Raw genomic sequence first — 22949 nt, forward strand, 5'->3', positions numbered from 1 at the left:
ATTACAATAGTCCTATAATTCAAGTGGGACCTGCTTTTTGGTGATTATAGCCACTCTTACTTTAAAAATCAACAATAATATACCACAATAATCTAGAGATCCTAACACCGTAATTATTAAAATCTATAGTCCTAATTATAATAATCCTTATATAATACATATTATAATAATCTAGCTGGAATCAAATACACTCTAAGGCCCTGTGTTGGCACGGCCCCACTTCACTAATGAAGCCACTTTTAGGCTTCGGCTCCATGAACAGCTCTATCGGTGGAGCTAGAGCCGTTTTGGTAAATCGTCTGACAAAACAGCTCTACATATAGAATTCTTAAAACATGCTCTCACATGACACCATGTAGGATGAGGTGAAGCCGGGTAAAACCACTATTTTTGGCTTCATCCCATCTAAAACATCTGTGAGAGCACAACTTAAGGAGCTTATTTTACCTCGTTTGGCACAAAACAGCTCCAAATGACTCCTGAAGCGGTAGAGAAGCCTTGGACCTAAACACTACTCCCTTCTATCACAATTATAAGTCATTTTCTTAACTTTGTCCAACATTTTTTGTTTTAAATGAAAATAGTTTAATCTTTTTTAGAAAAAAAGTGTTACTCTACATTTTAAGGAAGTGGTTTTCACAATGGATCTTGTAATGTCGATATGTTGTGTTCTCATTCTCTATAAAATCTTAGATATTGAAGGTCATAGTTATAAAAAAAAGATTTAGGACAAATCTAGCTGACTTATCTTGTGATATATAATCAAGTAACGAATATGATTTTTTTTAGATCTGTTTGGACGTGGGAAATTTTTTTCTATTCCTATTCCTATATTTTTCTGTGAAACTGAATTGAATCCTATGAAATTCTATTCATGCACGGATGCGAGGATGTGTATGTAAAACGATTCGTATTCTGTTTTCACCCTGTCCCCAAATCCCAATCATTCCACTCGCCAATTGGCTTGACGCTTGATCACCCAATCCGGCAACTCCCTTTGTGTCTCCAGAAAAAAAAAAATCCAGGCAATTCCCCACTTCTCACACGACCTCCCAATTAAACGCCAAATCGCGCCAAATTTACTCTTGATCTCCCCCAAACCAGCCGCCGTCTCTCATCCTGCTCTTGCAATTTCATCCAAAACTTGTCGCCGTCGGAAGCCATCGCCATGGCCGCGGAGGCGGGCAGCCGGCGCGGGGCGGCGGCGCGGAGGAAGGCGAAGGAGGCGGCGGTGGGCGCCGCCGCGAGGGTTCTCTTCTACCCGACGCTGCTGTACAACGTGGTGCGGAGCAAGGTCCAGGCCGAGTTCCGGTGGTGGGACGAGGTCGATCAGGTTCGCTACTGGTTCTGTCCCCCCGCCCCCGTCCCCCGTGCTCCTTCCTAATAGCCTCCTGAGTGAGAGATTAGATTGAGGTTTTGAGTTGATAATGCTAGGGTCACTAGTAAATTAGAGCTGCCTCTGCTGCTAAGGCCTCTGGGGATCTGGCTGCAGGCAAGGATGATTCTAGAGTTGGATCGTTGTGCTCTGGACCACATTTAAATGAAGCGATTGTTGTTGTAGATGTACAGTCTCCTGTGCTTTTGCTGAGACTAGCCATGTGGATTAAGAGGTAGAATTTGAAGGATGAGCATGAGTACTTCACCTATAATACCACATTTTAGATGCAGATGCGGTAACACTTTGTTTGAGTACTAGAACATCTATCTAGAATAAGTTGTCTCTCGTCTGGTCATCCCTGTTAGAATTAGGAGCTTCTTACATGCGTTTCATTAGGAGTAAGTTTAACAATTTTAGTGCTAAGACATAAATTGAGTAACCTGTGAAGAACAGCCCATCGTGGATGAAATGCAGCATGATAGGCTTTCCAAATACTGCTGGCTTTGTTATTGTTCACTGCAAGCAATGCTATAGTTGCTATATACATGAAGTTAGTTTTGTAGCCCGGGTTTTGTTGTGGCTTGCCTGGGCTTAGTGTTTACATGATGCTAGTGTATGTAGTTATACTGTTGCCCTTGCGATTTAGCAGATATCAGATATTTGATATTTCTGTTTAACTACTCATAGCTACCTTTGAGCTAATGATACAAATGCAATTATTGACCTTTATGCCAGTTCGTCTTGCTTGGAGCAGTTCCATTCCGCAGAGATGTAACACGCTTGCAGAAGCTTGGGGTACATGGCGTGATAACCCTAAATGAACCATTTGAGACTTTGGTACCATCATCTATGTATAAGGCAAGTGACTTGTAAGTTATTTTCCCTTTTCATGCCAAAAGGTGTATGTCGTTTCACAGATCCTTAATCCTTCAAAGTTTCATTAAACCTTGCATATGCCACTGGGAACAGAACTGCTGACCCAAGCTATTTTCAACCAGAAATACGCTGTGACATAAATGCTCCTCTGCTGAAATTTACAGTCACGTGGGATTGATCACCTTGTTATTCCTACAAGAGATTATATGTATTAATCAAGCTATTGATTTCATTCATAGTAAGTGAACCGCACATTATGCCCCAAGTGAACCTTTTGAATTTCATAGTAGTTTATTAGTTGATCTTGATCATCCTGGAGTTGCTGATAGTTGTTGGTCAACTGTGACGCCGCTTCCTTTTTCTCAGCAACTTTCCTTCTCTTTTAATATGAAGACTTTCAATGACATTTCAGCGCTTATTGATTAGGGAATGCATCTTGTGGGAAAATAACATATATTCACTGCAAAGCTGGAAGGGGCCAGAGTACAACAATCGTCTTGTGCTATCTGGTATTTTTTTTTAAAAAATTACCAGTGCTATCTGGTAAATTTAGTTATCTCTCTCTTAGTAAGGACTGTAACATGTCAAAATCTGAGCTGAGAACTTCATCAGTTCATAATGAGAAAAAAAATTATAGCATACTACCTGCTTGGAATCGGTTTCAACTTGTGTGTAGGGTAATCCATGTTATTGTTGTGGTTTTTAATTTTCACCAGGTCAAATACAAGAATATGACACCTGCAGCAGCTTTCGAGCATGTACGATCGAAAAGGGCTCGAGTGCTGTTGACACGTTCGCAATGGAAGGTACTGAAAACACCCTGAGTCATTTCTTCCATCTTAAAACACTGTGACTCGCATTGGAATTTCTGATTTTTCATCCTGTCACCTCCTGTGATTTTCATGAATTTGGGAAGTTGGAAGAATTAGCCTCCTTTAAATAATTTGTTTACGCTGATAGATATTATGGTTTTGATCAATTGATCCTAACGGTATAGCTAACTAGGAAAGTATATGTTACATTTTTGCAACCTTTCCCTTTCTCATTAAGGAAATAATCCAGTTTGCACCAAATATTTCCAGAGCACCTATATCTAATTTTTTTTAGTGGAAACAAAACGCTCTACTTCAAAGATGGTGTAAACATGGCATTTGTATTTGCAGAGCAATGCTGCAATCCATTAGGTGTTTGGATTGTGACATTCAGCTACTCTTTTCTGGTGATTGATGATGAACCAATTTATGTAGCTGGGACCAAATTGACTCTTATTGGACCTAGATATATCCCATTAATTAGAGCAAAAGTAATGCTGAGTTGTCGGCTTGTCGCTAGTGGATTCTGAATGTTTCTGGATGGTCCTGATAGCCTTGCAGTTCATTTCTTGATGTGGAAGAAGAGTTGAAGACAGTTTGAATAATTGCTCAATGAAAACCATCATGCATTCTAGGTGGCTTTGATTGTCGCAGGTGGTTCAAGAATTCAGCAAGAAGAACGCGGAGCTTCCTGCTCTCACAAGCGATTCCGCAACAGCATCTCCAGCACGGGACGTGGTACGGGTAACAGTAGCAGATTTGAATGGCAATGATGCTCCAGAGTTTCTTACAGAGGATGCCAGCTTGTCTTGCCACAAGACTACACTGTCAAGGCCAATGATTAAGATGCTGTCATGCTTGTTTCCTTCTCGGATCTGATGAATGATCACTGGTCATCGGGTGTCCGAGGTGCATGCATGGTGGTAGCCCCGGTCTAACTGTGAGGTGGTGTGCAGATCTGCAAGGACGGCTGCGGCATACCTTTCCAAAAAGAAAACAGCCCCCAGCATTGGCATCAGTAATATTCCTCGAGTCATATAATTGTCCATATTCATCCAATTTTCCTGTATATACCTTCTAACCTTCGTCATGTGAAATTCATTGTTTGGACCTCTGATGAGAATGCATCTCTTCCTCTTGGATTGAATAACATACCCGTACCTGAATGGCCTTGTGTGAATTGAATAACATGCATGCTAGGCTGGGTTTTTGTTAATTGGCACAATTAACCAGAGTGGTTGCAGCCAGCCAGCCAGGGCGAGCGAAAATTGAATTGGACAATCACCTGTGGACGTTCTGATTATACTAGTTTTACCTAGCAGTGGTTGATATATCTGATTCCGTTTAACGAGTCTCTTCTGGCAGGTGCTCCGAAATATATATATATATATAAGCACGACTAAAAGGCCAATTTGAATTGTCATTCACTTGGTTGGAGTACTCCAGTTGTGCGGCTGCCAAGTTCAGCCACCTGTTCAGATCACCTGATCCTGATCGGATCTGAAGATAAAATAATACTCCTGCGTATTTGCATAGATGTGTGTATTAGTCGTCTGATGCCATTTACAGAAAGGTCTCCAGAAGCAACCAAAATCCAAAGTAGAAGTGACGCCTTTTGTTTTTGTATCTACGTTTCAGACGCCGTCAATTTCACATTGAGTTATTGGATATCAGCTCCGTACTATCATCATGGTTTTCAGGGTGATATCTCCTGCAACTAAAAAGAATAAAGTGTGGATATTTTTTTGTGTGACATTTATTTTGGTTCGTCCGTCTGCCCACGACTGCGATCCCACGACATCTTAATTACTGATTGATCGTGTCATTCTCCTTTATTGAATATTGTCTGTCATGTAATAGAAGAATCACGGCAAAATAGGAAGTAGAAAATTATTGTGCTATCTATATACACATTGCATGTTTGCATGCACCAGCATACATGACAACGAGCAAAAGGAAAGAGAATTAACACAGAAGGAAAGAGAATTAAGACAAAAGGAACTTATTTACATTTCTGAGAACCTTGCCAAATAAGCCTACATTTAATTACTTCCCCTCTTTGCATTTGCAAAAGGGACAGCTTTTTCCTCCTTTCATTTGGTTTCACGCTCACGTGTTCCGTCGCCCTCGCTTGCTGTTTTTTACGTGAACCATAGTTGATGACATCTGTCTTCCATGGCTCAGCCTCCTAATCTCAAGAGAAGGTCCCTACCTCTCCCTGACTGGAGATCCGGCCTGCCAGAGGATCTCCTCGAGTCCATCGGGTAGCGTCTCGCGTCAGGCCACGACGCGGCGTCCTTTCGATCCGCTTGCTCCCCGTGGCGCGCTGCCGTCCCATTCGCGACCTTTGGGCCGCTCCTGCCGCTCCCGTTCGACCCCGACTCGGACTCGTCGGCTTCTACTGCGTCCCGGAGAAGAAGGTCTTGTTCAAGATGCTCCCCGACGTGCGCGGCAAGGTGGCGTGCGGCTCCTCGTGTGGGTGGCTGGAGCTCATGGACGAGGCGGCGTCCGTGACGCTGCTGAATCCATTCGTCGGTGCCCGTGCCCCCCGCATTGAGCTCCTGCCAGCAGGCGAACACGTCGTTGTGGCGTCCTCATCGGAACGCGTGTCTAGGGTCCACGACCGGTGGGTCCTCCATCCCACCAACGGCTACGGGGACACGGATGCCGCAAGCAGAGCCATCAAGCTAGAAGACATGAGGAACGTGCTCTTCCGTGAGATTGTGCTCTCGGCGCCGCCTGATGCCGTCGGCCGCGAGTGCGTGGCCATGGCCATGGTTGGGTGCTCCACGGAGGTCGCGTTCTGCCGGGTTGGAGTCGACAGCGCATGGACACTGCTCGACACCAAACTGGGGTTCTCTATGGGGTCCATCGTCCACTGCCAAGACAAGTTCTTGGCGATCGACTGCACTGGAGAAATCTTCGTCTGCAGCAGCAAAGCCGCCGGCGCTACTCCAACCACGACGCTGCTGCCATCGCTGTCGCCACCTGCGGGGCTCTGCCACCGCAGCTACCTGGAATCAAACGGTGAGCTACACATTGTAGGTGCCATGGTGAGCACGTTCCACGAGACAGATAGCTTCACCTACAGCAGCGTGATCTACAAGTGCAACCTCCACGACCATACGCCGGAGTGGTCCAGGGTGAGGGACATCGGTGATCAGACACTGTTCATGTCTAAACATTTCAATAAAAGCTTTAGTGGAACAAGTGTATCCAAGTATAAGGAGAACAAAATCTACATGTCTGAACCATTGTATGGGGATCCATACGACTTGGTCCATCGACTGGAGATCGTTGATATTGCTACCGGCGCATCCGAAGTGAAGCCCGTACAGAAAAAGATGCAGGGTTCCGAGACTCTATGTTGGATTCGACCCAATCTATGGAAGCTCTAGAGTTTGTGAGCCTGTGACGCCGCGCACTCCGTGACTGTGTTAAATTCATAAACTTTGCTTTTTGGATTAAATGTCACTTTAACGTTGGTATTTAGTTTAACAGTATTGCTATCTTATCACGCGATCCGTGTGTTTTTAGTATAAATTGTTAGTTATCCCATAGCAACGCACAGGCACGCTACCTAGTTGCTATTCTAATTTCCAAGTTTAACCTACTCCAGTAATGGACTTCTTAGTTCCCAAGAAAAAATATTAGAGTTTTTATAACTTTTTCTCATAAAATAACAGTCTTATCTATGCTTCTATACGATTACAAACTATTGAAGTCGTACCTAATTATCTTTCTTTTACCGTCACTAGATTAAAATTTGATGATAACAAGAATATTAAGTTTGATTTGAGCAGTCACAAAAACGAGGCACCCCTTTGCTCTCCGGTCTCTGCCGATGGGTTTTCCATTTTTGCATAAGGCTTTCTGTCAATTACAGTTTGGAAAGGACGACACGGTTATACAAGTGATGGCATCAGCGCCGATTGATGAATGCACCTGGAGCTGTTCTTCATCTGAATCCACCTCACACCTCCTGTCCCATTACAATCTGAAACTACTTTTAGCTGAAGCTACCATGCTGAACCCCACCAACGGTAGCAGTGACGTAGCATCGTGCTCATAGTTACTCCCTTCATTTTTAAATGGCACTGTGTTCAATAGTTTGTCCTAAATGTCATATATATTCAAAAATACAAAGTATTAGTTAACTGCCCTAAAAGACCACGCAAACAAGCTAAAATTAGTCCACTAGTTAGATATAAATAAATATATTAAGGAGGCGTCAGCAGAGTGAGATTGTCATTTTAACTATAACACGAGTGCCCCTTCCTCACCAAAAAATGTAAAGAAAAGAAAAATCAAAACATGTTTTGTTTCGCTTTGTCTTACTTCGTCTGTTGTCACTCTATATCTTCCTTCTTCCATCCTCTTTCCTGGCCAGCGGCTAGCCTTCCTCTTGCCAATATTGCCTCCGATGTTAGCAAGGGTCACCCTTGTCTTCCCCTCCCCCCCCCCCCCCTTCTCCCATGCAACCACAATCGTGTCTAACCATACCGTGCGCTTCTTCTTTTTGGTTAGTCATGGAACCTGAGCTCTACCGCCTATACCACCGCCCCTCCCGATCTAGTAGCAGCATTGTCTCCAGATCCACCACTCTCTAGTTTCTAGTCTCTACGTACCACCACCACCGCTAACAAAAACTGCAGGGTCAACACTTCACCACCAATCCTCTCTAATCGGCCTATACCACCACCTCGATAAGAGGCGTCGCTGCTAACGCCAACTGTTCGGCCCACACATCATCATGACCATTGTTTCGGCAGCCACCTCTAGCTACCCGTTTCAAATTTGGCAACTACGAATTCCATCCTCAAACCTCAACCTCTAACCCTAACTAGAGTTTGTTGGAGTTGGAGAAGGTTGCTGAGATAAAGAGGCGTTTGTTGGATTTGCTCGATTAGATTTTACGTCGACTTTATTTCCTTTTTTTGTTTTCCTTGATATATGATACAAATGTGGTTTTCAAAGTTGGGGTTCTCGATCTACGCTTAAACTAAGAGGAATCTCTAAACATTGCTTTTTATAAGATACTAGCAAACATATCCATGCATTGCTACTAAACCAATACATCATGAAGTCGGATACCCTATTGTTGTTGGATACGAGTTGTTATAACTCGTATGAGTTAGGTCGTGAGTTTGGATCACATATAAGATACGGAGGGCATGAAGACACTTTGTAAATAAAAAAATGACAAGAGTATTACTTCACTCTTTAACAGAGGTGGAGCTAGCATATAAGCAATGTTGTCATGTTACAACATCGACTATCTACCTTACCAAGCACATCCGTTGCCTTCTACTGAGTATGACATCAGTAGGTCTGCCCTAGTGACAATAGTAGATAACAAAATTGCACTACCAATGAGTTACTTTGGGCTCTATATCAATTAGCGTGAACATGTTGAAGCTCTCTTTGCCTTTGTCTTTTCCTCACAAGAACTGAGTCCAACTATCTCAATCGGCTTGCGCCGAGTAAACCACTTGCTTAATAACGTGGTTAAATGCATCATTTTTTCATGTTACTTCATATTCCTTTGTATTGCCTTTGATACCAGTGATAGAGTTAAAGCAGGATCTCTAGGCATAAATCTAGCATGTCTACTTGCACTTGGAATAAACCGTGAGTCCTAGAAGCATCTACTAGTACTGGATTAATAAATAAAGTGAGAAAGAGAGGGGTGAAGGGGGTGCAAACCATCGGCCGCCTTGGAGTAAGACGGGCTCGCCATCACGGTGCTTGGTGAAGTCTCGGTGGCGGTGCTGTGTCGAAGGACGGTGGTGCAGTGGCGGCGTTGGCCGGTGGCGGTGCTTTCTGTCGCTGGCAGTGCCCCCTCTGTGATCGGTTAGGGTTTAGGACTGTAGGTGGGGTGCTAGGCAGCTCAGACGAACCTCGTGCTTGGCGCCCCCGACCCCCACCTCCTATTTATGGCGTTGTGTGACGGGGGCCCACTAACCATATTAGGGTTGGGCGGCCCCGATCAGGGCATGGATCCAAAGGCCCAATTGGCTGTTGGGCCAATTGGTGGAGATCAACTAACATTCTCCCCCTTGATCTCACTTATAACTTAAACTTAACTTACTTACTTTCTCTTGTTCCCATTCCATCACAGATCAATGCATAGAGCGTGCCTCGTCGTCATGGTCTCTTGCCATTAGATTAAATAGCTATAATGCACCTCTCTGTTTTGAAACAGATTCTTAACTAGGCCCTTATTGTCTAGGAATCATAGGCTTTCCCTTAAACCCATGCCGGCTAAGTGTTCTCTGAACATGCTGGGTGGTAAGCCTTTTGTAAGCGGATCCACGAGCATCTTTTTGTTCTTATATGCTCAAGACTAATTATATGATCTCGGACTTTATCTTTCACAACATAATACTTTATGTCAATGTGTTTGGCAGCACCACTTGACTTATTGTTGTGAGCATAACATACTGCTGGATTATTATCGCAGTATAACTTGAGTGGTTTATGTATGTCGTCTACCACTTTCAACCTGGGCATGAATTTCTTTAGCCAATTCACCTGCCCTGTGGCCTCATAACATGCTACAAACTCAGCATACATTGTGGACGATGTAGTGACGGTTTGCTTTGAGCTTTTCCACGATATAGCTTCTCCTACGAGAGTGAATATGTATCCTGACGTGGACTTTCTTTCATCTCCCGCATAATCAGAATCTGTATACCCCTCTATGTACAGGGAATCAGATCTTTTATACGTAAGCATAAGACCCTTCGTACCTTGCAGGTAACGCAAAACTTTCTTTACTAATTTCCAGTGTTCTATTCCTGGATTACTCTGATATCTGCCAAGCAACCCGGTAACAAATGCTAAGTCAGGGCGAGTACACACTTGAGCATATTGTAAACTTCCGATAGCTGAACTATATGGAACCGCTTTCATTTGATCGATCTCATATTGGTTCCTGGGACATTGAAATTCCCCATATCTATCGCCCTTGACTATGGGATCAGGCGATGACTTATAATTTTGCATACTGTATTTCTTTAGAACTTTTTCTAAGTATGCCTTTTGTGATAATTCTAAAACGTCATTTTCTCTATCTCGGTGAATCTCTATTCCTAGGACAAGAACTTCTTTGTTTCTAGTAGTAGACTAACATCACTGCTAGCGAGCAAGATGTCATCCACATACAAGACTAGGAAAATGTATTTCTCATTCTTGAACTTTGCGTAAACGCAATTGTCCTCTACATTTTCTTGAAACCCAAACTTTCTTATTGTACTATCAAACTTTAAATACCACTGTCTTAAAGCTTGCTTTAATCCATAAATGGATTTCTTTAGGCGGCATCCCATGCGTTCTTTTCCTTCCACGACAAAACCTTTCGGTTGTGCCATGTAAACGTTTTCCTCCAAATCTCCATTTAGGAATGTTGTCTTTACATCCATCTGATGTAATTCTAAGTTGTAATGTGCTCCAAGTGCCATTATGATTCTAAAAGAATCCTTACATGAGACTAGAGAAAATGTCTCATTGTAATTTATGCCTTCTCTTTGCGTTAAACCTTTCGCCACAAGTCGCGCTTTAAACCTTTCTATATTCCCTTTGGAGTCATGTTTAGTTTTGTAGACCCATTTACAGCCTACTGTCTTGGCTCCTTTAGGAATTGTTTCTAAGTTCCAAACTCCATTGGTTTTTATTGATTTCATTTCATCTTCTATGGTTTCAAGCCACTTGGATGAGTGAGCGCTTCTCATGGCTTCTTCAAATAAGGTGGGATCACCCTCCATTTGAAATTCCTCACATTCATAAACTTTATAATCATTAGGAATGGCTGATCTCCTGACTCTTTGAGACCTTCTAAGGCCCTCGTTAGATGACGCTTGTTCTACATGAGGCTGTTGTTGCTCTCCCTCATGTGTGACAACGGGTTCTTGGGGATCCTAAAGGATAGTTCCTCATGCTCATTCATTATTGCCACAGGAGAACTAACAACAGGTGCTGTTACTACAGTGTCTTGCACTGTTGGTACAGCAACAACAGGTAGCATGAAGAATGGTTCCTGAACCATAGGAGTGGGCACATATACATGCTTCTCTTCAAAACTTATTTCTCGCGCTACCATGCTCCCCCTAATCATATCATCCTCCAAGAAGACAACATGTCTTGTTTCTACAAACTTCGTTTGTCTGTCATGACAATAGAAGCGATAACCTTTTGACTTTTCTGGATAGCCAATGAAATGGCAGCTGACTGTCTTGGAGTCCAGCTTCCCTATGTTTGGGTTAAATACTATTGCCTTAGCTGGACAACCCCACACACATAAATAGTTTAGTGAGGGTTCCTTTCTTGTCCACACCTCATATGGTGTCTTGGGCACCGACTTACTTGGCACTCGATTAAGAATATGAATGGCGGGTTTTAACGCCTCCATCCATAAACTTATCGGTAAGCTAGAGTAATTTATCATGCTTCTCACCATATCTATTAAGGTACGGTTGCGTCTTTCAGCTACTCCATTCTGCTGAGGCTCGTCCGGTGTAGAATACTAGGCTACTATGCCATTTTACTGTAAGTACCTTGCAAAAGGTCCAGGAACTTGGCCATATGGGGTGTGTCGACCATAGTACTCTCCCCCACGATCAGACCTTACTACCTTAATTTTTAAGTTGTGTTGATTCTCTACTTCAGCCTTAAATATCTTAAATTTATCTAATGCTTTCGATCTTTCTTTAGTTTGATAAATATAGCCAAAACGATAATAGTCATCTGTGAATGTTATAAATGAATCATAACCATCCACACTCTTCATAGGAAAAGGACCACAGATATCTATGTGAACTATTTCTAAAATTCCTGTGCTTCGTTTGGCATCTTTCTTTATTTTCTTAACATACTTTCCTTTTATGCAATCTATGCATTATTCTAAATCTGAAAATTCTAAAGGTGGAAGAATTGATTTCTTAATCAATCGATTTATTCTCCCCCTCGAAATATGGCCTAAACGACAGTGCCATAATTTCGAAGATATATCAAGCACTCTCTTCCGCTTATTTATTGCATTCATAGACGAGGAAGCATTCTCATTATCAGTACTTATATCATTCACATTCTCAGAAAGTGATAATAAATAAAGCTTGTCTTGTTGGAAAGCAAGACCAACACATTTATTATTATAAACAATCTAACATTTGCCATTACCAAAATGACAATCATATCCATCGTCATCTAAATGTGAAACACTTATTAAGTTTCTTCGCAAAGAGGGTACAAATAGAACATCTGAAAGCTTAAGTAGAAAACCATCAACTAATTCTAGAGAAAGATCTCCAATGGCTTCAACTTGAGCTTCAACTCCATTTGCTACTTTAATTCTTCTTTCTCCTCTTTGCAGGGTCCTCCTCGTACGAAATCCCTGTAATGAATTTGCAACATGAACATTTGCACCTGAATCAATCCACCAAGTAGATTTTGCATAACTTAAATATAGGGATTCATCTATGAATGTAATGAAATCCTCACCTCTCTTTAGAAGGTTCTTTAGGAAGTCAGGATAGTCCCTCTGGTAGTGTCCATGCTTCTTGTACCATTTGCACTGATCCTTTTCAACTTGAGTATTGTTGTTCTTCGGATGGTGCTCAGTCTGAGGGGCTTTCCCTTGAGGTTTGACATTCTTATTGAAGTTCTTTTTCTTGTCCCTCACAAGGTTAGCAGAATCATCTTGTAAGGACTTCAGCCTTTCCTTTTCTTGCACACACATTACGATGAGCTTCTCTATGTCCCACTTGTTGGGCTGCATGTTGTAGTTAACAACAAAGGTTTCATATTCCTTTGGCAAGGAAGCAAAAACCAAATGAATTAGGAACTCATCCTTGAGCCCCAAATCCATTGGCTTCAGCTTCGAAGCCGTGTTGCTCATCTTCAAAATGTGCTCTCTGATACCGCCACCAGTATATTTTTCATTGAACAATTTCTTGATCAATGTACTAGCATAAGCCTTTGAAGAGCCAGTGAACTGACTCTCCACCTTCTTTAGGTACTCCGTAGTGGTATCATAGTCTAGGATAGACCCCCTTATAGCATCTGAAATAGTGGACTTGGCCACCATCAAGCACTTGCGATTCGAGATGTCCCACTTCTTCCAATCAAGATCGTATTTCATTTTAACTTCCGCATGATCTCGCTACCGAGCAGTGAAATCAGCATCAGTCTCGTTTTTCTACCCTCACTGGGTCCACTGGCTCAGTAGGACACGGAGAGATAAACGCTAAGTCATTCTCAGACAGCGCAAGTGTGAGCTCATACTTCTCTCGCCATACTCTGTAATTGCCCCCTTCTAGAGGTGGTATGTGCAAGATGAATGCCATTGGGTTGAGTCCTGAAAAACACCGTCAGAGATAGTGAGAAAATATGACATTATAATTGCATGCTTTAATTTAACGTTGGTCAAAATTAAAACATACAACATTCTTATACACTAATTCTACATCACCGTTGGACAGAAATAGAATTAATACATGAAAAACTTATAATTAAACATTATAATATTGCTATTATCAACGTTGGTCAGAAAAATAACAATATTATAATTTACTGATTAAAATTGACTACTCTTGAAATTAAATTCTCCCGTTGGTTCGAATTTAATTAGAAGATTATAAACTTTAATATTGCAGCGGAAACCTGAATAAATAATAATTATCTACTTTTCAGAAGCATTTTCTTGTTCATATCTACTTTCTGGAAAAAAGTAACACGTTGGTGTAATTTTACCAAAAATTTTAAACCTTCGAAATTCATCAAAATTCATTCAAATCTGCTTCTGAAAAATAAATAAACTTCAAATCATTTCTTGTTGTTCATTCTGGCCTAGCCTACAGCAACAGTAAATGGCCCAGCAGCAACAGTGCGTGGCCCGGCCTGCAACAGCAGCTCGTGCGCGCGCGCTCACGGCACCTCCCTCACGCCCAGGCCGCAACCTGGGCCAGGGCCGACAAAGTCGCCCGCCGCGCTCTCCCGCCTGGGCCGATTTTGGTCCGGTGAATGGCAACCATTCATCCAGATCCGATGGCCAGCGGTCGTCATCGGGAGATCAACCCCCCGGCCGGCTGCACCCTAAACCCTAAGTTCATTCTTCTCCTTCCCTTTCCTCTCTCTCAGCGCAACGAGCAGCAGCGGCGACCGAGCGAAGGGAGAGATCATGGCGATGTTGTTGGCCCCCTCGTCGGCACGCGCGCTCCCCACGCGGGTGAGCGTGCCATCGTTGAGCGGACTAGCGGCGTCGCCCTTGGCTAGAGCTCGCATAAGACCAATGAGTAGCTACCCTACTTGGCCTTCTTCTCACCCGCCGGCGAGGCGGTAGCGCGGTGCACAGCGAGGTAGGCCTCTTCCCCCTTTCCCCTTCTTCTTCTCAGCCTAGATCTAGCTTCGTTCTTCTCAGATTTGTCCGATTTGGGGATTAGGGTTTGGTTAGGATTAGGGTTTTGCTCACTATTCTTCTTCCCCGAGTCTGATTCATGGGTTAGGGTTCGGCTTTGAGTTGGTTTTCAAAGCCTGAGGCCCTTCTTCACTTCTTTTCTTCCCTGATTTTGGGTTTAGGGTTCGATGAACCCTCTGTTTAGATCCAAAAACAAATCTATCACCTCCTTCTAGCTGCTACTCAGTTTTCTCATCAGATAGGCTAGATCTACACCTAGTTAGGCGTCTAATACCATTGATAGAGTTAAAGCAGGATCTCTAGGCATAAATCTAGCATGTCTACTTACACTTGGAATAAACCATGAGTCCTAGAAGCATCTACTAGTACTAGATTAATAAATAGAGTGAGGAAGAGAGGGGTGAAGGGGGTGCAAACCATCGACCACCTTGGAGGAAGACGGGCTTGCCATCACGGTGCTTAGTGAAGTCCCGGTGGCGGTGCAGTGGCAACATTGGCCGGTGGCGGTGCTTCTCATCACTGGCAGCTCCCCCTCTATGATTGGTTAGGGTTTAGGACTGTAGGTGGGGTGCTAGGCAGCTCAAGCGAACCTCATGCTTGGCGCCCCCGACCCCCACCTCCTATTTATGGTGCTGTGCAACGGGAGGCCACCAACCATATTAGGGTTGGGCGGTCTCGATCAGGGCGCGGATCTAAGGGCTCAATTGGCCGTTGGGCCAATTGGTGGAGATCAACTAACCAGCACCTACTTTTTACTTAGCTTAAAAAGGGCGTACCCAGTGCAGAGAGTTCCCACTCTGTGCGAGGTCTGGGGAAAGGTGTTAGTGGCAAGCCTTACCCTCACCTATGCAATGCGAGGAAACCGCTTTACCCTTGCCTGTGCAATGCGAGGAGACCATGACTCTAACCCAGGACCTTCCGGTCATAGGCGGTAAGACTCTACCTGTCGGTGCAGAAAGTGACCAACACGTAAATATTTGTAGTTTTGCCGTACGTTGTGATTGGAGGTGGCCTAGCACTCAATGACATAGGATTTATACTGGTTCATGCAACATGCCCTACGTCCAGTTTGAGTTGGTCGGTGACTTTATTCCTAAGCCCAGGTGCTCGAAGTTTGCAGTGGGGTTACAAACGAGAAGGAGAAAGATGGGGAGGTACAAGAGGTCCAGTCGGAAGGGTTGAGAGTGATGGGAGCCCTGCTATGAGATAAGTGTTCAAGCGTGTGCTCGTGGTTTGAACCCGGAGGTTCTATTGTGGACTAGTGAACTGATCGATCCAATGAAATATGAATCAACTGAGTTTTTTTGGGAGAGAGCGCATCCCCTTTTATAGATGAAGGGGATAGCTTTACAAGTGAGAGGGAGAGAGTACGTATGCTACTAAGCCTTGTTGCCTATGCCGGCGGGTACAGGATGATGGTAGGCGCCCACAATACTGTTGAATGTCAGATCACATGGGAGGTTGTGTTGTCTTCTTCGGGTATGGCAGACGTCGACGCCTGTCACACTGTTGATACCTGGAGGTTGCAAGGGGTTTTACTATGTTCACTTGGTATGGTAAATGCCGGTGCCCACAACACTATCGATGCCCAGAAGCATGTGGGGGAAGCCTTACCGTATGGGAGTTAATGGCGCCCACAATACTGTAGGGGAAAATATCAGCGCCTACAACACTGCTTGGGTTCTGTCGTGCCATGGAGGTCATAGAGTACGGTTTCTGTAGGTGTATAGGGTATGGTCCCCGGTATTGTGGTTTGACTTGTGTGCCCTGCCTTACTTTCTCTGTCTATTTTTCTTGGTCCTTATCGAGCGGGCGTCCCCGGTCGGCTGGGTCCTAGTCGGCTCTGATTGCACCAGCCGGAGAGGAGTTGTAAGCAGGGGTTCAGTGCATCCGGTTGGAGAAGTGGGTCGGAGTCAGAAGTGGTGTTTGGCCACGCCTTTCGGTCGGAGAGGTCGCCCGGAGGTGGGCTGGAGGCCGAAGCGAGCTCTTCGGTCGGAGAGGTGGGCCGGAGTCGGAAGCGGACGCCTTTCCTCCTCGGCCAGGCCTTCCAGTCGGAGATTGGATTGCCCTTCTTGCCTACCGTTTAGGCTCTTGGGCCAGCCCTAGACCTGCGCGTTCGTTCATAGCATTCGTTTGTTGGGCCGAACCTTTGCAGGAAGCCGGTCCATGAGGGACCCTGGGTTTATGAACCCGACAGGAGCCCCTGAGTCCCCGGGCGATTCGGGTAGAATCGTCTGGGGGATTTTTTGTCTTGACGGCGGGTGTAGCCCTCAAGCCCCCAGGTGATTTAGGCAGAATCGTCTAGGGGGGTTTTCGTGTTGCCATCGAGGGAGGTTTTCGTTTTGTTAGAGGGTGCGTGCGAGCGCACCCATGGGTGTAGCCCCCAAGCCCCCGAGTGATTCGGGTAGGATCGCCTGAGGGGTTTTGTCAACGGGCGTGTGTGTGTGTGTTTTTTAGTCGAAACAGAGTCATCAACCAAGGCATCGTTGCGTAACCAAGGTGGTTAGTTTTGGGATTAGGTGAGGTGGAGCTCATGGATCCTGGCGTCGGTGCGCGCCGTGGGATCAGGCGAGGCAGTTAGTTTTAGGGATCGAACAAGACGGAGCTCGTGGGTCCTGGCGTCTGTGCACATCATGGGATTGGGCGAGTCAGAGTCATGGGTCCTAGCCCCGGTGTCGCCCGCACAGCCGAGGCAGTTTAGTTAGTTAGTTTTAGGGATCGGGCGATGCGGAGCTTGCAGATCCTGATAGGGTGGGTTCGGGGTCGCAGACCTAGGCGTTTCAGTGTGCAGTCGAGGCGTAGCCAAGGGATGGGGTGAGTTTAGAGTCATAGACCCAGGCGTTTGGTGTGCAGTCGAAGCATAGCCGATGGATGGGGTGAGTTTGGAGTTGCAGACCTAGGCATTTTGGTGTGTAGTCGAAGCATAGCCGATGGATGGGGCGAGTTCGGAGTCGCAAACCCAGGCGTTTGGTGTGCAGTCGAAGCGTAGCCGATGGATGGGGCGAGTTCGGGGTCATAGACCCTGGTGTTTTGGGTGTCTTGAGCCCCCGAGCCCCGCTGGGCTTTGGTAGGGGTCGGTTTGAGTTGTGTGCGTTACCCCGTCCTCAGTTTCTCACAACCAAAGGGCTGAGCTTTGTCGCTTGCCTCGATCGCTTGGGCTAGAGTGACACGCTCGGTGAGCTCGCTAATGGGTATGATCGAGTGAAATCTGGGTCCATCGTTCATGACGGGGTTGGCATAGCCCTCTTGTGACATTCCACTACTCCTTTACCTATAACCCGACAGATGCCTGGGTCATTCCAGAGACCGACCCGGGTGGCCTGCTGGCCTCCCATCGATGGAGATTCTGTGGGCTTGGAGAGAGGTTTAGGATCGAACGAGAAGGTTGAGATGACCCTGTCTGCTTTGAGGCAGACTAGGCAAGGGTCGCACGGGGCTCATCTGCGTTTTCTCCCCTGGCTCTGTTTAACGTGGGGTGGCCTCGAGCCCTTCGTGGGCCGGCCTTTGAACCCCGGTCGATCATTGCTCATGTTGAATGAGGCAACTGCCGCTTCATGATGCAACATGGAGAGTTGTGATGCATTTCGCCGCATGTGCGATGCTTTAGTTTCCGAGCCCCTGGGCGATTTAGGGCCTGAATCGTCCGGGGGGCATGGGCGTATGGAATGAATGCGTGTATGAACGTAGGAATGATTAAATAAAGAAATAGCGGGGGTTGGTAGTGTTACCTTGATGACTCGAGTGACGGGGTTTGAAGAGTTCCAATCAGAAATGTCTGACCAGGACCTATGCTCGTCGTTCGTGATGGAGTCGGCATGGCCTACATGCGGTGTCCCTTTGCTCCTTACCTGTCTCTCGGAGTTTTCCTGAGCCGTTCGATCGACTTAGGAAGCCCGATGGTCTCTCCTAGTGGAGATTCCATTGTTTGGGTTTTTCCAAGTCCCGCCTAGGGAGGCGGAGAGCCACCTGTGTGTGGTGACGCTTTGGTTTTTGCGCCCGGTGTGCGGTAGTGGTGGGCCATACCTAGGCCATGTCCTGTCTAACCAAGCGTCATTCCGTCTGACCAGGCGTCATTCCATCGGTCAGTGTGCGTCCCATCGGTTAGGGTGCATCCCATCGTTTTCCATCCGCATTGAATGGAGGGAGGGAGAGAGTTTTTCACTCTGATCTTTTGCCCTTCTTCAGCTGTCACATTTCCTCCTTAAATAGGGGGAGGGAGAGGGCTTCTTGTCGTAGTCCTTTGCCTGTTCTCCAACTATTGCCTCTCCTTCTTCTTCCTCCTCACCGAGAGTGACTGTATGCCTTGGCGGTTCCTAAGTGAGAGAGAGGGGAAGCGAGGGGGAGGACTTATAGATCCTTTCATGAATCTAGAGGGCGATGTCGAGCTAGAGGCTACCCAAGGTGGTGTTGGCCATTTTGCCTGAGAAGGGGAAGCTTTCGACGAAGGAGGTGGCGCGCTGGATTCATCTGCAAGGCCTTTTTCGGGATGGAGCCGTGCATGGATTTTTTTCGGTGGATCTTCACCAGGCAAGCCTTATCGGAGGGGAAGTTGCCCAAGATCATGCTGGTGGAGGGTTTTGTGCCTGCAGCTACTCAGGTTGGCCAGTTCATAAAGTTTGATGAGATTTCTTCCAACCATGGTGGCCATACCTTGGTGGCAGCGTCCCTGCCCAGGAGCTACCTCGACTGCATGAGAAGGTCAGGAGCTCCATGCTCTTCTACTAAGCATCTATGGGTGCGATGCCCTTAAGGTACCCGTTGCGCTCGCCAAAGTCGAGGGAGCAGAATCGGGCGGGGCCCTTGTGGTGGTAGTTATGTTTGGCGGCGTGTGTCGTGGCCTTTCCTTTGGCATTAGGTAATGTCGTCGAGCGGCCACAGTAGTATTTGGAGTAGAAGTAGTTAGAAAATGTAACCATTGAGTTCATGGCTGAGCCCCCGTGTGAATAGTTTTTGTATCAATGAATACATCAGTTCTGTTTTTGTGACAGAACCACTATCCGTTCCTTATTTTTTTATCCTACCATAGCTTTTGTTTTTATCCTTTCTTTTTTGCACCTGCCCGTTAGTTCCTTAGGCTGTAGCTTTTAAGAACCTAGGCATGGCCCGTGGGGCTTGGCTGCTCGTAACCGTAGGTCGTGGCGGGGTGCGTTCGGTTAGGAGTAAGAACAAAGTTACATAGGGCAATCAAAGGAATGGAATGTGATTTCGTTCAGGGACAAAGTTGTTACCATGTGATAGTAAAAAAAAAGAGGTAGTATTTAGTATTGTACCCTCATGGAGCCCCCGAGCAACCCGGGCTGAAAGTGTTCAGGCTAGGGTGCTTTATAGGAGCAAGTGTTGACTAAAAAGCGATAAGACCAAGTTTAGGGGAAAAACGACGTAGCTGTTCATTGTTCCAAGTGTTGGTGAGAACGTTGCCATTGCCGTCCTCCAGTCGGTAGGTGCCCGATCGGATCACTTCGGTCACTGTATAGGGTCCTTCCCATAGTGGAGAGAGTTTGTATTTTTTCTTCGTTGATTGGATCCTTCGGAGTACGAGATCACCGACTTCGAGTATCCTCCCCCTGATCTTCCTTTCGTGGTACCTACAGAGAGTTTGCTGGTAGTGAGCGAAGCGGATGACAGTCGTCTCACGGGCCTCTTCGAGTAGGTCGACTGTGTTTTCCTAAGCCTCCGTGGCTCGGTTGTGGTCGAAAGCCTTCACTCTTGGGGTGCCATGGTCGAGGTCGGAGGGCAGCACTGCCTCAGCTCCGTAGGCTAGGAAGAAGGGTGTGAACCTAGTGGATCGGTTTGGGGTTGTTCTCAGGCTCTAGAGGATCACTGGGACCTCTGCAACCGATCGCCCGACGTACTTGTTGAGTCGGTCGAAGATGCGTGGCTTAAGTCTTTGGAGGACCATGCCATTGGCACGCTTGACCTGACTGTTAGTACGTGGGTGTTCGACTAAGGCCCAGTCGATTCTGATGCCATATCCATCACTAAAGTCCAGGAACTTCTTCCCGGTGAAGTTAGTCCCATGGTCAGTGATGATGTAGTTAGGAACGCTGAACCGATAGATGATGTCGAGGAAGAATTTGACCTCCTCTTCCGAGCGGATGTTGGTGATGGGCTTGGCCTCTATCCACTTGGTGAACTTATCGACTCCTACGAGTTGGTGAGTGAAATCGCTCAGGCCCTTTTTGAGGGGTCCCACCATGTCGAGGCCCCAGACCGTGAACGGCCAGGTGATGGGCATGGTTTGGAGCTCCTATGCCAGCAAATGGGTTTGTCGAGCATAGAACTAGTATCCTTCACAACTGCGGACGACCTCTTCTGCATCTCGTAGCGTGGTGGGCCAGTAAAAACCTTGGCGAAAGGCTTTTCCAACCAGCGACCTTGGGGCCGCATGATGTCCGCAAATCCCGGCATGGACCTCGAGGAGGAGCTGCTTCCCCTGGTTGGTGGGGATGCACTTAATGAGCACCCACGATGGACTCTGTTTGTAGAGTTCATCACCGAGCGCGATGAAGGTCTTGGCGCATCAAGCGATCCGTTGGGCTTCAGTCCTTTCGGGCGGAAGAACCTCCTCGAGGAGGTAGGCGAGTAGCGGCGCTCGAGTGCCAATATGGCGATGTTAGCGGGTGACGTCGTCATAGAGGCACTGGGGTCAGAGCCCCCAAGTGTCGGCTTGGCATCGGGGTGTGTCTGGATCGGACCTTCTAGGATGCAGGTGGATGGCTCATGGACGTCGTTGATGAAGACCCCGCTTGGGGATGGATCCCGCCTGGTAGCCAATTTTGCAAGAAAATCGACGGCATCATTGTCCTTTCGGGGGACGTGATGCAGCTCGATCCCCTAGAATTTGTCCTTGAGCTTACGCACCTCATGGCAGTATGTCACCATAAGGGGGCTTTTGCAGGAGGACTCCTTCATGACTTGATCAACGACCAGCTCTGAGTCTCCGCAAACGTAGAGTCACGTAGCACCAAGCTCGATGGCGATGCGTAGTCCATTGATGAGGGCCTCGTACTCCATGGCGTTGTTTGAGGCTAAAAAGTGGAGGCGGATGGCGTAGCGGAGCCTACTCCCGTCCAAGGAGATCAGAACCACTCCAGCCCCCAAGTCGGGCGCCATTACGGACCCATCGAAGTACATTGTCCAGTACTAGTGGGTGATGTCCGGGGTCGGTAGCTACACCTCTGTCCATTCAGCGACAAAATTCATGAGGGCCTAAGATTTAATGGCGGTACAGGGGATATACCTGATGTTGTGGCCCATGAGTTTGAGTGCCTACATGGAGATCCATCCCACGACGTCGTGGTTGCAGATGATGTCCCCGAGCGGGTATGAAGTCATGACCGTGACTTCATGGTCGGTGAAGTAGTGCAGGAGCTTTCAGGTCACCATCAGCACGGCATATAGGAGTTTCTGCATCTGGGGGTACCGGACCTTAGGGTCGGTGAGTACTTCCTCGACGAAGTATACGGGCCGCTGGACCTTAAGGTGGTGTCCTGGCTCCTCCCTTTCGACGACCAGGGCAGCGCTTACCACATGGTTGCTGGCCGCGACGTAGAGGAGAAGGGGTTCTCCCCGTTTGGGAGCGACGAGGATCGAGGCCAATGTTAGGGATGCTTTGAGGCTCTCCAGAGCCTGCTGAGCTTCCTCAGTCCAGACGAAAGTGTCCATCTTTTTAAGGAGCTTGTAGAGTGGCATCCTCCGTTCGCCGAGCTAGGAGATGAATTGGCTTAGGGCAGCCAGATAGCCGGTGAGCCTTTGCACACCCTTGACATTGCGTATGGGGCCCATGTTGGAGATGGCCATGATTTTTTCAGGGTTGGCCTTGATGCCACGCTCGGACACAATGTATCATAGCAGCTTCCCCTTTAGAACCCCAAAAACACATTTTTTGAGATTCAGCTTGATGTTGAACCTTCGGAGGTTCGCGAATATCGCGGCCAAGTTTGGGACCAGGTCGCAAGCTTGAGCCGTTTTGACCACTATGTCATCAATATAGACGGTGATTGTTGGTTTCAGTTGCTCGGCTTGATCGGGCTGATTGAGCGGGTCGATTTGGTCGGCGAAGCATTGCTGCGTGCACCTTTGGTAGGTGGCGCCAGCATTCTTTAGATCGAAAGGCATGGTTACGTAGTAGTACGAACCATATGGGGTAATGAACAAGGTCACGAGCTGATCGGACTCTTTCATCGCGATATGGTGATAGCCCGAGTAGGCATCTAGAAAGGAGAGGGTCTCGCAACCCGAGGTGGAGTCGACAATCTGGTCTATGCACGGCAAAGGAAAGTGATCCTTTGGACATGCTTTGTTGAGGCCAGTATAATCAACACACATTCTCCATTTTCTGGTCTTCTTTTTAACAAGAACAGGATTGGTGAGCCAGTCAGAGTGGAATACCTCTTTGATGAATCTGTCTGCCAGGAGTTTGGCGATCTCTTCACCTATGGACCTACGCCTCTCGTCGTCGAAGCGACGC

General features: G+C 46.6%; 1 pseudogene; it reads left to right on the forward strand.

Annotated features, from left to right (window-relative positions):
• Positions 1-946: 946 nt before the first annotated feature.
• LOC136521325 (phosphatidylglycerophosphate phosphatase PTPMT2-like) lies at positions 947-4280 on the forward strand (annotated as a pseudogene).
• Positions 4281-22949: the final 18669 nt, after the last annotated feature.

Source organism: Miscanthus floridulus, chromosome 18, assembly GCF_019320115.1.
Source record: "Miscanthus floridulus cultivar M001 chromosome 18, ASM1932011v1, whole genome shotgun sequence".
NCBI lineage: Eukaryota > Viridiplantae > Streptophyta > Magnoliopsida > Poales > Poaceae > Miscanthus > Miscanthus floridulus.